We start from the raw sequence: 11,797 nt of genomic DNA, 5'->3' as shown, positions 1-11,797 counted from the left end.
CGTTTTCTGACTCTTTAGATTTACATTCAAAAATGTTTTTAAGATCAAAATGATTTGTTCCATGTGCCGTATACATGTACTCGATAACTTCTAAATGACTATTAGTGCATGCTTGAGTTATACATGGTGTCATATTGTACAACGTTGCATCGCCATTTTGTGTAACTGTCTCTACAATATCTATCCATCCGTTTCTACAGGACTCCATTAGAACGTAACTCATGTCAAATGTTTGACCATCAATATTTTGGAGTAGCCACGTGACTATTTCAAGTCTATTGTAAGTACAGGCATCATTCATTGCTGTTTTCATATCTAATTTTTCATGATTTATATGTTCATGGTTCCATACACGTTTAACAATGTTAAGCCAACCATATCCACATGATTCGATCATTAACGTATTAAGATCAACACACCCAAACGGAATAGCACACAGAGACCACTGTATAATACCCAGACTGCCATATGCACATGCTATTTTTATCTTTACTGCACTAATTTCGAAATACTTATGACTGATATTAAGCCAAATATGTTTAATAATATCTACCCAATCGTGCTTACAAGCTTCAATGATGGCACTTTCAATGTTCATATTCGACGGATCGGCTTTTTGAAGTAAAAATAGAACCAAATCCTGCTTTCCTTCGTTGACATACTTATTGTTTTGACCTTGATTTATGTCAATAGAAAGAACCGTGTTCAACGCCTTTTTAAAATCGATAGTGTTTATCTGTGTACATGTAGTCAAGTAACGAACTATGTTGGTTTTACAACATTTACAAGCTGTTTCAATCAATGAGTCTATGTTTAATTTTGATTTGTCAGCATGCTTTGCAAGTACTTGGACAGTATTTGCACTTGTGCATTTAGAACTCGAACATACAGTTTGTAAGGCATGTTGTAAGTCAAGCAAATGTTCAGGAACATTTATAATCAACCAGTCAACTGTAGACACGTGATCAATTTCACAAGCCTTTAGTAATGCATTTTGTATATGATATGTTTTAGTATTGGTATTCATCCAAAGCCATTCAACAGTTTCCGTTCTGCCATACGCACAAGCATTATTCATAGCTACATCCATATCAAATAAATCTCTATTGACATTTTCCCATAGCCATTGTAATATTGAAATAGCATCTTTACCACTAGATCTACAAACTGTAATCATTGCTGTCTTAATATCAAACAGTGTATGATCAAAGTTCTCTATCAGGTACTTCACTATACCCAGCGATCCATACATACAAGCCTTATTCATTGCTGTCTTCATGTCAAACAATGTATGATCAACATTATCAATCAGATACTTAAAAAAACCCAGCTCGTCCTCTTTACAAGCTGTATGCATTACTGTATCCATATCAAACAATGCATGATTGAAGTTCTCCATCAAATATTTCATTATATCAAAATGTTCGTCTCCACAAGCTTCATTCATTGCTGCCTCTATATCAAACAGTGTAAAGTCAAAATTCTCTATCAAGTACTTTATCATATCAAGCGATCCATACTGACAAGCTTCATTCATTGCTGTCTCCATATCAAACAATGTATGGTCAACATTCTTCATGAGGTACTTCACTATATCAAGCGATCCACACACACCAACTTCATTCATTGCTGTTTTCATATCAAACAATGTATGGTCAACATTCTCTATCAGGTACTTCACTATATAAAACGATGCATACAGACAAGCCTCATTCATTGCTGTCTTCATGTCAAACAATGTATGATCAACATTATCCATCAGATACTTAAAAAAAACCAGCTCGTCCTCTTTACAAGCTGTATGCATTACTGTATGCATATCAAACAATGCATGATTGCAGTTCTCCATCATATATTTCATTATACCAAAATGTTCGTCTTCACAAGCTACATTCATTGCTGTCTCTATATCAAACAGTGTAAAGTCAAAATTCTCTATCAAGTACTTTATTATATCAAGCGATCCATACTGACAAGCTTCATTCATTGCTGTCTTCATATCAAACAATGTATGGTCAACATTCTCCATCAGATACTTAAAAAAAACCAGCTCGTCCTTTTTACAAGCTGTATGCATTACTGTATGCATATCAAACAATGCATGATTGCAGTTCTTCATCATATATTTCATTATATCAAAATGTGCTTCTCCACAAGCTTCATTCATTGCTGCCTCTATATCAAACAGTGAAAAGTCAAAATTCTTCATCAGGTACTTCACTATATCAAGCGATCCATACTGACTAGCTTCATTCATTGCTGTCACCATATCAAACAATGTATGGTCAACATTCTTCATCAGGTACTTCACTATATCAAGCGATCCACATAAACAAACTTCATTCATTGCTGTTTTCATATCAAACAATGTATGGTCAACATTCTCTATCAGATACTCAACTATATTAAGCGATCCATTCTGACAAACTTCATTCATTGCTGTCTTCATATCAAACAATGTATGATCAACATTCTCAATCAGATACTCCACTATATTCGAACCTCCATTCTGACAAGCTTCATTCATTGCTGTCTTCATATCATACAATGTATGATCAACATTCTCAATCAGATACTTTACTATATGCAACCGCGCGAGTTCACAAGCTTCATTCAATAATACCTTCATATCAAACAATGTACGATCAACATTCCCTATCACATACTTCACGATATCCAGTGATCCAAACACAATAGCTGCATTAATTACTGTCTTCATATCAAACAGTGTATGGTCAGCATTCTCAATCAGATACTTAACTATATCAAATTGTTCGTGCTGACGAGCTGTGTTCATTAACGTTCTCATATCAATCAGTGCATGGTCAATATTTTCAATCAAACACTTAACCATATTCAGGTCTTTCTCGTTACAAGCTGCATCCATTACTGGTTTTATATTGTCCTGTGTATGGCCAACATTCTCAATCAGACACTTCACTATATCAAGATCTTTTTCTTTACAAGCTGAATACATTACTGTTTTCATATCAAATAGTGTATGGTCAACATTCTCAACCAGACACTTAACTATATCCAGATCCTTTTTTTTACAAGCTGAATCCATTAATGTTTTCATATCAAATAGAGCATGATCAACATTCGAAATCAGATACTTCACTATATCCAGCCATTCATAGTTGCTAGCTGATTTCATATTTGTCGTATGAAACAGTTTATGTTCAACATTTTCATTCGGATACTTCACTTGAACCAGCCAACGATAATGAAATGCTGTATTCACCAATGTCTTCATATCAAAGAGTGTAAGGTCAACAATTTCGATCAAATACTTCACTATATCTGGATGGTCATAGTCACAAGTCTTCTTCATTGCTGTTTTCATATCAAAAACTGTATGATCAACATTTGTTAGTGCATTCTTAACTATAATAAGACATCCACGAATACACGCTTCACTTAAAATTAAATTTACAGACTTCATATTACAAATGTCCATATCTAGAAGAAGTATTAAAACCTCATTCCAACCATGTTTATAAGCACTGTTGATAATAACATTTGTGTCAAATTTCAAATTTTGGAAAGTCCCAAGGAGCCAAATAAGAACACTCTCTATCTTGTAAGAGATTGCTGACAACAAGACTGAATTAAGATCAAATGTGTCTTTTGGTGTTTTCTTTAGCAGCCGTTTTGCTATTTCCACTCTATCAGTACAGCTGGATATCGCAATATTGAAACTGTCGCATGCAATTGAATGAAACTTTGAAAGATTTGTATCCGCTACTGACATTACGAGTTCCATTATATCTATTTTGTGGGATAATCGTTTCAAAACAAAACTACATGTAGAACATTTCCCACGTTCAATCGCGCTATGTATAAAGGTATTGAAATCACAACCAATATCATGTTCTTCTATAATTTCCAGGATTTGCCGAAATATGATGTCTACCTCATCACGTTTCATCAAGCAACTAAAATTTGCAAGTAATATATTTGAACATGTATTGTATATTTTTATGTTTTCTTTGGTTTTAACCACACCCTCTAAAGAATCTATTACTGCCGCCATTGTATTATAAACCCTATCCTTTCCGCTCATGAAATGTAGTAACGCTGATGGAAAATGAAAACTAACTTTGACAGACATCTTCTGATACTTCAGCTCTAGTTCACCATCTATGGTACACATTTCACACTCTTTTAGTAGACAATTGACAAAATTAGCATCGTCCTGCTGCAATAATTTTGTTTCACATAATAATTTAACGAATTCAAAAGGACATGTTCGAAAATCTCTCAGTAAAATTTTAAACAGTTGTTTTGCAAGATTACTATACAAATATTGAGGTAGGATCAACGAAGGTTCTTCTTTCTCTTTTAAATCCTTGCTTTGTATTCTAATAATATCTGAGATGAAATTCAACGTTAGAACAGATATAACTGAACTTGGTTCAACATCAAAGTAGGATATAGCTACAGCTTCACTAACAACATGATGACTAAACTGATATTTAAAATCAAGTTGGTCGTATAAAACATATTTTCCTTCCATGTTTTGAAGGCCCTTAACAATCAAATGTTTAAGTGCACATCGTTCAATATTCCCACATAATGTCATGATGGCTGTCACCTTTTGAACATCTATTTCATTAATTGATATGCAGTTACCGTTAAGGAGTAGGTAAACGAGTGTTGCATAAGAGATAGTATCTTGTACGTGTGACCCATCACGAAGAGAAATGATTTTTTCAATCAAGTTTTTATGTGCGTGTGTAAAAAATCTTAATCCTAACTGAAATGCACCTTTTTTTGTTGAAAACAGGAAACAAGCTTTTGGATACCCTATATATGGTTCTGTTCTGGCAATCTGGTAAAAGGTTCTTTTATTTAAAATCGTGTCATCAGTATCGTTATCTATAGACCAGTCAACTTTTATTTTTTGCTTCGTACAAAATTTTGTGAGGAGATCTTCCTTGTCTGCTTCTGTCATACTAAACTTTGACTTATTGAGATCAATTTCATAACAGCACTGAAATAATCTGTGTGATGCGAACACGTTATTGAATAATTTCCGTTGCAATGATTGTACTGTAAAAATTATTTTGGTATTTCCGGTAGATTTTCTCGCATGTAACAGATCGAAAATATGATTACTTATTACATTTTCAGAATGAACAAATGTAGAAGAAAAAACTTCTTCTAAACATAGTGCAAGTTTCCCATTATCTATTATAACCTTTTGAACTTTTTTGGGATCAGATATCTTAACAAGATCGTAGAGACTGTCTTTTTCTCCAAGTCGTCGTAAAATCTCTAATCCTATCCTGGATTTTCCCATGCCCTCTGATCCGAAGATGATTAAAACGTCATACTTTTCAATTTTTTTTATACATTTTCGCACGGCGTTTGTTTCTACAAATGTACCTTCACTCCAGTGACATCGAATCTCGAGATCTGTTTGATCTGTAAATAAAGAATATTACATCAAATCAACTGATAGAACATTCAACTTTGTGTCAGTAATGCTTGTGAAATTCCAGTTTAAGAGGGAACTTTCTAACATATTTGTTTGTCTTTATAGTGATTAAAATTATGATGCAATGTTGACTGCTGTATCCAAATGTTTACATACTTATCTATTATGTCTGTCTCTGTTGTTCACAAATATCATTGTCAATATAATGGAATGTTATACGACTGTATTACAAGTGAGAGGTTCACCTAAAAAAAACTAGGGTTTATCCACATTTTCTACATTACAAAATGCCTGTCCTGAATTTAATGACCCCAAATACATCGTATATGTTCACTTATAACGCATGTATCTTACCAATTGTGCTAACATGTGGCATTTAGATTTATGGCCTATCCAAATGATCAAGTTTTCTTTTTCAAATTATAAAATAAAGTTGTAACACTTCAATAGTTGCTCTTCTTTTTTTACAAAATACCAATTTTTTTTGCCTTAAAATGTTGTAACATTTAAGAATGATTAGTTGAATAAATTACACTTTTTATTTTTACTGATTGAATTAAGATAGTCAAACGCTTTAAATTTTCATTTTAGAATTGTGTCCTTTATACATTGTTCTTAAAGATTACAAATTTGTTTTATTATCTTGCCTTATTGTTCCTAATGCTTATGTGCTTAATGGATAGGTAAATTTATATGATTTTTTTTCAAATGGAAATAAATGCAGATAGTAAACATTGAAAATCTCTATGGCATCTAGAAGTTTCCTGAATATACTGGTCCGACAATTTGCAAAATTTTCATTTCATTTATTTATCTATTTTTTAGTTTTAAATATATAAATATTGCAAAAGATTAAAAGATTGAATGTTGATTGCGTTTAGTCGCAACAACATACAAACATTATATTGCGTCGACTTTTTGTAATTAGATTATCACGTCAAAATATATTAACCACCACGTTTCTTTGTAAAATGCTATTTCACTGTAACATGTGTTAAGACATATGCTTGTTAAGTCAAAAGTCTACCTTAATATTTAAGTTAAATTTTCGAACGATCCCTAAAATTGTTACTCTTATTTAATCATTATGAACGGACGAAACTCGACGAACGTATCATTACGGAGAATTCACGTTGAGCAGTAACAAATTTTTACCGATATTGCAGCGTTATAAAAGACAACAGTAAACAATTTGATATTCCATTTGCAACCTTGCTTTGTATTGTGTTGGTTAAAGATAAGTGTTCTGATTGATTTTGGTTTGTTGAATGTTGAATAATATAAAGTCGAGTTTTGTTTATTTTACATGTTGTAAATGCGTTCAATTTATCTCCCTTATCCATTAAAAATGATCATTGTTTTTGTAATGTCGTAGTTACAAAAATCGGCGCATTTGATATGCATTTGATTGATAAGTGGATGTTTAGCGTACAGTGGGAAGTATTCCATGCATTTCACAACAAGATTAGCATTTTGTGAAGGATTGAAAAGTGATTATGATGACACAACATTAACATTTTGATATATTTCATCAATTATATACACACGTCATTTTGATAATCCAGCACAAAGGTCTACAACTTAAGAAAATTGCCATCTAAAGCGACGGTTCAACGAACCAATGACTCTAAATGTTTTCAATTATTTTACAACATGTTCTACATATCCTCTTTTTTCCCTCCTGCATCTACCCGCAGGATTATTTGTCGTTGAATCCATTATTCATCTCTTTGTTTCCCAACTTTTTCGGGGGGAATCAGATCAAGGCATAATTAAAAAGGTACATTCGATATACCAGTAATAGAAGAATTCATTGTATTTAAATTAAAGTACAACACCAACAAAACTGAAAGTGAAATAGTTTTCAACATGTACATTGTTTTGAAAATTACATGCCTAAAACAAACAAAAAAGACAATACGTAACATTACAGAACATCATTTACAAGCGTTTATTTCAATATTTTCCATTATTTATCTTCTTGCTTATTTAGCTAGAAATTAAACTAGAAATAATTATTTAAGGCGAAGAAGTGAACATTTGGATTTTAGAGGTTTGAAGCAAGGACGCTATCCCGAATCCGAGGATATTTTTGTTCAAATAAAACAATCGATTTTCTCGTCTGGAGACGTCCACTCCTAGAATTGATTTATTTCTTTTTAGCGCAACAATTTGTACCTTTGATTTGAACCACCACTATAAGTTTTCAAGAGATGATTACCCTTTCTATTTAAACGAACAAGACACTAGGTACAAAGTCCTCGCAGTTAATATAATGTTTCAACTCAAAATGGGTTCAAAGAACCCTGCATGTATGTTTTAGGTAAAAAAATACTTTCTAACGGAAGTTCACAGCCGATAGACCTAAATTATTAAATAAATGAATGTTCCCCCTATTCTCGTTACGGCAAGTTTAATCCATTCGTAATATGTTGAGAAACCTCTAATAGGAGATTCGCTTACTAATAATCATCTCAACATTTGAAGGCGTTTCGAAAGGAATTTGTATCGTTTTTAATTTAGGACCATTTGGACCTTAATGTGGTATTATCAAATTAATAATCAAAAGAAATACAGATTTAGATTCAGCATTTTAAAGAACCCTGTATAAACAATGTATGCTGAAACGAATATTTCCCTTTGGAGAGAAATTGTTAAACTAATAAAGCAAACATACTCCTCAAAAATAGATATGATGTAGTTCTCTCAAATTAGATATGATGTAACACAATGTATTATACATTTTCATATTAAAATCAAATATAAATAATAATTCTAAATATTTTATCTTTTATTTGTAATAAACTAGTATAGATTTAACAACGTTATCCAAATAATGTAATGTTATGAAATATATCCTTTAATTAAAGGGGTTGAAATCATTAAAATAAAGTTATTTATATCAATTATGAAAATAGTTAACAGAAAATTCTTCAAACAATCTTTAAATTAAAATGCATCTCAATGAAGAGTAAATTTTAAACTATATTTATACAATCCTACATCTACAGTGCTTATCATCAATACCACTTTGGAAAGACCAAATGTTAAATAAATCTTTTATTCAAATTATAATTGTTATTAATAATAACCACATTGTTATCTTAAAAACACTTATTGTAATCAAACTTTGTATCTTTCATTTGTCACAAATTAATATCTGCAATTTATCTATCCACAAGTTGGTCAGATTTAATACAGACAGTTTATGACATTATAATCTTACTTATACTGATATCAAGTAAGCTATAACAACTTACATTTTAATTTGTTGAAGTAGCTGCTGACTTTGTTCAACAGTTGTCCATGATCTGTACAGCTTTGATCTAGTGTTTCCTGAAATTGTTGTACAGTTTCTTCCATAATTTTTGGAACTTTTGCGGCTATTACAGCTGGTAATCGTTCCGCTTTAGATGCAATTTTCCCACCAAGTTTATCAAGTTTCGGTAGTATTTCAGCTAATCCCTGATTCAATAAATATATACATATATAATGCATTATGTGTATTCAATCTTTTTCATATTACAGACATGTATCAACTTCTTATATTGATGTTTTTGTTTAAGGTATTATGACAAATTTGGGATACATTCTGCGAGATTTAGTAAAGTAACGAAAAGTTTCTCATTATCGCTTTTGATTTAAGAGATAGCTGAATTGTACTTTAAGGTCCAACGGCATCAATTGGTGATTTGATGGTCGCAAATTGAGTTTACTGGCGACGCATTAGCGGATCCCGAAAACGTGTAATTGCGACCTTAAAATCATCTAATGGTGTCATCGGAACATTAAAATACATTATTGTTATCTTTTAAAAATCTACATGAACTAATGAAACTAAAGAAAAATAACGGCAAACCAATACTAAAAATACAGTAATTAAAAATCTGTCGTACGTCGTCTGTGCGAATTGTGTGTGCGTTTTCGTATCATCCTTTTTGACATAGTTCGTTTCTATGTTTGTTGCACTTCAGCTTTCCTGTCCTTCCTTTGTTTTACTAGTATAGTTGATGTGTTCCCCTAAGTTTTAGTTGGTAACTCGAACTTGCTTTTTCTTTAATCGATTAATGATTTTCGAGCAGCAGCATACTACTTTTGCATTTATAAAATTGATGCCATGACAATGGTAGAACCAAAGTTATCAAAGGTACCAGGATTATAATTAAGTACGCCAGACGCGCGTTTCGTCTACATAAGACTCATCAGTGGCGCTCATATCAAAATATCTATAAAGCCGAACAAGTACAAAGTTGAAGAGCATTGAGGATCCAAAATTCCAAAAAGTTGTGCCAAATACAGCTAAGGTGATCTATGCCTGGGGTAAGAAAATCGAAGACGTTGCATTAGAATATAAGTAGTTGATAGTATGCCGAAACATTTGAGATGTTATGGAAAACAATATTTTATCACACCTAGTCATAGATACCTTATTCATTTCGTCCTGGTGTGCTACATACTCTGTCAAACAGTTTTTGTATTTTTCATATAGCATATACTGAAGTGTTCCATGTTTAGCTTCTTCTAATTTGGCTTGAAAATGTTTTTCCTTGTTACAAAATCTAGCTATTTCCAAAATGCAATTTTCAATGTTTATAACAGATTTTTTAAATTCTGTGTCTGTCATTTCTCCTGTTGTAGCATGTCCAAAGTCTTCATTTCTTATCTGCACCAATTTTTCAATAGCTCTCCTTAATGAACAGAAGTGTTGAAAAATAACTTTGGATACATATGGATCAAGCTGCGTCACTGTAATCCCTGACATTGACGCAACAGAGCAAATACTATGCATACTTCCAGGACTAGGTCTCTTTTTGTGATTTAAACATGGTAGTTTAAGGGCATTAAACATCTGAATCCAATTGGTCTGATCCAAAATTGGCCGACTGCTTGGAAAACTATACCCTGACACCAGGCACTGACAACATGGTGTATTATACTGCCATAGATGGTAAATATCATGTTTATGATTGTTCAAAAAATCTTCTAACGTCATCCCCTGCTGATTTAAGCAGCTGTACCAAAAAACATCTAGACAAAAGTTAACCAACAGACATCTTGCCAATGTAAGGTCAAGGATGTCTGTGTGCAGTCCAGGCCTGGCAGTACTACAGCAATAGTCACCTGATCTTCCTGATTTATGACATGATAGCTTCGATGTTCTGTCAAATAACAGGTCCATCTGTTGAACATATAATATTCGAGATGTTCTTGGTGGATTGTAGCCATTTGGACATTGGCAACACCTAGAACTATTATGTAAATGATAGATTTCGTGCTGATTTTTGTTTATAAACTGTTCAAAACTGAACCCATTATTTGACAAATCAAGATCTACCAATGAGATCAAGGCATCTTTAGAATGATCGACAACAAGAATTGCATGTCTTAAAAAGTTTTCTTTTAGTCTTGATGACATCCTTCGTTTATGTTCTGAAAAGAATATTAAGAAAATAAAAGTATAGTATTTAGACCATTTCAAGCATGGTTCGATTTTATCGTGTCGACACAAACAAAGTATATGCCAAAAACAAATAGTCAAATTCATCTAAAGCCAACTTTGCCTGAGGGAGTTAAAACCTTCAAAATTTGTAAACGAGCAATTTTAGTAAAGTTTGTTAAATCATGTCAGTATCGAAGAAAGAAAGATCAGGCAACGCATTAGTGTGATCGTGAAAGATAATGCGTGACCAGACTAAATAAACAGAAATAAATATTTCTGTTACTACTTGATATAACTGCAACTTGTTGAAGCCTGTAACTATTTAATAAGAACGAACATTAAAGCTATTATTTTCCCAAGATTCAACACTTTATCTCGAAAGTTTAAATAAATAAATAAAAACGTGTTAAATCAGTGGGAAAAAATCAGCTATGACAATCGATCTAGTACAATTCAGGCTGACCGCCACTGTTTTACCAATAATATTAGAGTAAAAACAGCATATTTCATGAACAATTTGAGATTGAACGATAACGGACATTTTGTGTGACAGTACTTTCTAAAGTTCTATGTATCATTATATACAACGTAGCAGATGTGTATTGATTTCAAATGAGATAACTATATATTACAAACTAAAGAGCGCAAATGTTGAAATGTCTCGTCTGCGTTACTTATGAAAGTATATTTGTTGAACGTCTGTAATATTTAAGGTTTTAATAGAAGTGTCACATACGCTTCAGATCGTCAATGATTTATAAAAAGAGGTCAAAGTCAGATGAACAAACATCCCTTACACTTTGGATTTCAAATATTTTGGCCACGAGCATCACTGAAGAGACATGTATTGTCGAAATGCGCATCTGGTGCAAGAAAATTGGTACCGTTAATTTTATTACACCAAATATAGGTGT

The 11,797-nt window shown here is 32.4% G+C and overlaps 1 long non-coding RNA gene across 1 annotated transcript; it reads right to left on the bottom strand.

The window, feature by feature from the left end:
- Window positions 1-1,241: 1,241 nt before the first annotated feature.
- LOC143056706 (uncharacterized) lies at window positions 1,242-10,865 on the bottom strand. Its single transcript, XR_012972471.1, has 3 exons — window positions 9,870-10,865; window positions 8,704-8,908; window positions 1,242-5,430 (listed from the first exon to the last, which is right to left on the bottom strand). It is a non-coding gene; the product is annotated as an uncharacterized LOC143056706 (long non-coding RNA).
- Window positions 10,866-11,797: the final 932 nt, after the last annotated feature.

The sequence above is a fragment of the Mytilus galloprovincialis genome, chromosome 13, assembly GCF_965363235.1.
Source record: "Mytilus galloprovincialis chromosome 13, xbMytGall1.hap1.1, whole genome shotgun sequence".
Classification (NCBI taxonomy): Eukaryota; Metazoa; Mollusca; class Bivalvia; order Mytilida; family Mytilidae; genus Mytilus; species Mytilus galloprovincialis.
The sequence above is the reverse complement of the archived record's forward strand: the minus strand, read 5'-3'. Positions and strand labels throughout refer to the sequence as shown.